The following is a 3,858-nucleotide window of genomic DNA, read 5'->3' as shown; positions in this document are numbered from 1 at the left end:
TTGCCATTTTTGAGGGGTCTGTTCAGGATCACCGAGGCTACTGGTGCAGTGGTGGTGGTGGCTGTGGTAGACACTGGGAGTGAGAAGGTCTCTGCAGGATGTGCTTGGGTTGGAGGGCACATACTCTCAGCGTGGGTGTTGTCGAGGTGGAACAAATGCCACAGAACAAGAGACTCCTATTCTCCCTCTTCTGTGGTTGGGTCCCTCTTTTTTTTCCACGTGGATGGTGGCAAGCACTTAGCACAGTGCCAGAGTATGGACTCTGTGACACCATCCTAACTTGGTGGTGGCCTCTCTAACTCATCATTGTTTTTTGTTTATGTATTTAAGGCACACTTTCTTGTTTTCCAGGCTAACCGAAAACTTGTTTCACAGCTGAGGATGACCTTGAACTCCTGACCTCTGGCCTCTCCTTCTCAAGCTCTGATATGACAGGCATGGACACCAAGCCTGGTTTTATGTGGTACTTGATACGGGACCCTGGGTTTCATACATGTTAGGCCAATGCTTCACCAACTGAGCTGCATGGCGCTCTAGAATCTTACAGCGAGTTCTGAAAGTCCGTTTGTCCAGTCTGCTTCTACAGGACTTTTCCACTCTCAAAACATGGTTTGATCTCAGGTGCTAGGAAACTCCCTTTTGTCCAGCTTCATACCCTGGGCTGGGGCTGGGGGCTCGTTCTGACTATGCCGTCAAAATGGGGTGGGGGTGGGGCTAAGCATGTGGATGTGTTTGGGAGAGAAGGTGGGGCTGAGTTTTTTGGAGACCCACCATCCATCTCTGAAGTTCCCCCACTTTCTGATAGGACAGCCTGGCTGTTATGTGGATGTTCTCAATAGCAATCTTGCTTGAGCAAAGAGTTCTAATGCAAACATTTAAGACTCACGGGGCTCCTACTGCCCAGTGTGTTCTCTCTCTCAGGCGGGTACACTGGCTGTTGGGGTCTCTGTGTTTACTGTGTGTGGTCACTTCCTTTCCTCCATAGTGACACCTCTCGAGACAGATGAGCACAGGCTAGCACAGTGGGGAGCTTTACTTCTGTGGATTTATTCCTCATAGCAGAAGTTTTAACTATGATATGCTTTTAAAGACTCCATATTTAATAATAAATTATTAGGTTGGGAACAAAAATTTATGTATTTACTCTAGTGTCTATGAAAATGTAAAAAGAAAATCCCATGTATGTGACACTCTGGTGAGAGGCCCAACAGCTGCTGCATGTGTGGGCACGGGCTTTGCTTTATAGACATCTTAATGGTAAATAAAAACAACATTGCTCTTACACAAGTAAGAGAGGAGGTTCCAAGACTCGCCAGGTCTTGCTAAATCCTCTATCCAACCTGCAAGGAGTCCTCATGGTAGAGGCAGGAAGCAAATGAACTTACCTCAGCCAAAGGCAGCCTTGCTAGGTGGGCATGTTCCTAGCACCTCCCTTCTCCTCTCTCCTCTCCCTCGCTTCCTCTCCATTTCTTTCAGTTCTCTCTCCTTCATTCCCCCTCCCCTCTCCTCTTCCAGCCCGTTTGGCTCCCTGCATTCTTTCATTTGCAGAGAAATGGTCTCTATGTATCCCTGAGTAGTTTGGATTGTTGATCCTCCTGTCTCTGTCTGGAACCATAGATTTATACCACCATCCCTGGCAGCTCTTTTTATTTAGGACAGTGTTTTTATAATGTGGTGAGAAAGCTGGAGGAGCCCTGTCTGGGACTGGGCAGGGGTGTACGGAGGAGTAGGAGAGAGAGACCATTGAGAGCACTAAGTAGTTGCATGTATAGGTGGAGATTCTGCAGTAAGGCCTACAGTGTGGTATGGGAACCTTAAATAAATAAATAAACAAACAAACAAACAAATAAACAAACATGTAACACGCCACTGGAAGAATTTTGTTGACTCATGCTAGTTCATCTATTCCATCTTTAGGAAAACTGGGAACCTGGACCACTGTAGGTAACTTTTGCCGTTTTGGCAACTTGTGGAAGATACTGAGTAGCGTAACCCTGGAGTCTTGCATACAGCCCTCTAAGGATTCCTTCCAGGTCTTTGTTTAAGAAAAAACTTGTTTCCCCCAAACCATATATACAGCCTGTATTGATACCTGATCATCGTTTTCTGTGCTGGCTGCCAGGAAGCTCAAAGGCAAGGTTAGTCCACTGCCTTCACAGGACAGATGGTTTATCTTTGTATATTTATGTTACTCAAACCTTAACCCCTGTCTGAACCTTTGTAAGTTCTCTGCTTTGCTCTTGGCCTTGCAAATATTCATTTCTATGAGGTCTTCTGGTATTATTGCCTGTGCGCTCATGTAGTATCTGAATACGTGGTGGGAGAAGGTTCTGGTGTGAGCCAAGAACAAAGAGACAGTGCTTTGCCCAGGCCACACCAGGACTAATGCAACCAAGAAATCTTTCTTGCGCCAAGAACAGACCTCCCCAGATGTTCAGAGGTTAGCCACGAAGTGTGCTGGGATGGGTGTGCTTGCAAACACCTTCTTCTCTTTATTCCTAGGGGTGGGACGTCATTTGTTAGACTACATGATAACGTTCTTACTCTTGGGCTGAATCCCTCAAGCATTCTCTGGGTCACCTGTGGGGAAAGATGCGTTTCTGACTCCAGCCAATGGGCTGAGTTTATGGCTGCTTTAGCCTAGGCTAGCCCTCAGACCTCTGGGTGCTAGGATGACAGACCTCCTCCCCCTTAACAAGCAATTTCCTAACATTATTGCATCTAGCATTCAGCACCAGCTACACAGCCTAAGCAGTTACTCTTAACAAAAGATGTATGACTTATTCTCCCTATGTTTAGGGTTAGAGACGGCAATTACACCTTTCAAACAACATCCACAGAAAGGTAAGACACATATACAGATGCCTATAACCACATCCACAATAGGAGTCTCCACCCCCATGTCCCAGCCCCACAGTCTCCTCCTATCTATTTATTTGGTAACTATTTGTTTTGAGTCTGTGTGTGTGTGTGGGGGGGGGGGCGTTTTGTCCTGGGACAGGGTGCTGGCCTCCCTGGCCATCCTGTTTCTGGGATGTGGCCTCAGGCACCTGTCCCCATCTGCCAGCACAAGGTCTGGCTTTTTGTGTGACAGCTGGGGACTGAACTCAGGTCTGCATGACACAAGGCAACCACTTTACTGGGTAAGCCATCATTCCAGCCTCGGTCATATGTGGGGAAGGATGCTCTTTTGACTCCAGTCAATAGGCTGACTTTGTGGTTGCTATAGCCTAGGCTAGCCCTCAGACCTCTGGGTACTAGGATGACAGACACCACCTAAACAAGCAGTTTTCTAACACTGTTGCATCTAATATTCACCATCAGACTTTTTGATTTTTAAATCTGTCTTCAAGCATTGCCAGTCCCCAGTGGCTAATGAGCTACCTCCCTCCCCTCCTTTCCCTGCCCTTCCCACCTGTCTCTCCTTGCTGGTTAGTTCTCACTAAGGTCACTGCTGATTGTCCAGGTGGAGCCGGGTACAGGGACACCCGTGAGAGAGCTCCTGCAGTGACTGCTCACCCTCACTGGGACATGGTCAGGACATCTCTTATTTCATTGACTCAGACAGTTTGGTGTTAGGGGCACATCTGGACTTCTTGCCTCTTTCCAGATGATTTCTGGGTCCCTGTGAGAGCCTGTGGAACCCTGAGATGGGTCCTCTAGTCACCTCTTCAAGTAGAGCAGAAGGACCAGTTTCCTCTTTTTTTTAATGGGAGCCACTCTGCCAAGCGAGGCTAGATAAAAAGATAGGTGAGTTTTTAGAGTTTTTTTTTAGAGCCTCACTCAGAACGAAAAGAGTCCCTGGCCTTTCTGGAGCTGTGGAATCCCACCAGCAATTTCTGACACTGCCTTTTACCT

Source organism: Arvicanthis niloticus, chromosome 10, assembly GCF_011762505.2.
Source record: "Arvicanthis niloticus isolate mArvNil1 chromosome 10, mArvNil1.pat.X, whole genome shotgun sequence".
NCBI lineage: Eukaryota > Metazoa > Chordata > Mammalia > Rodentia > Muridae > Arvicanthis > Arvicanthis niloticus.
The sequence above is the reverse complement of the archived record's forward strand: the minus strand, read 5'-3'. Positions refer to the sequence as shown.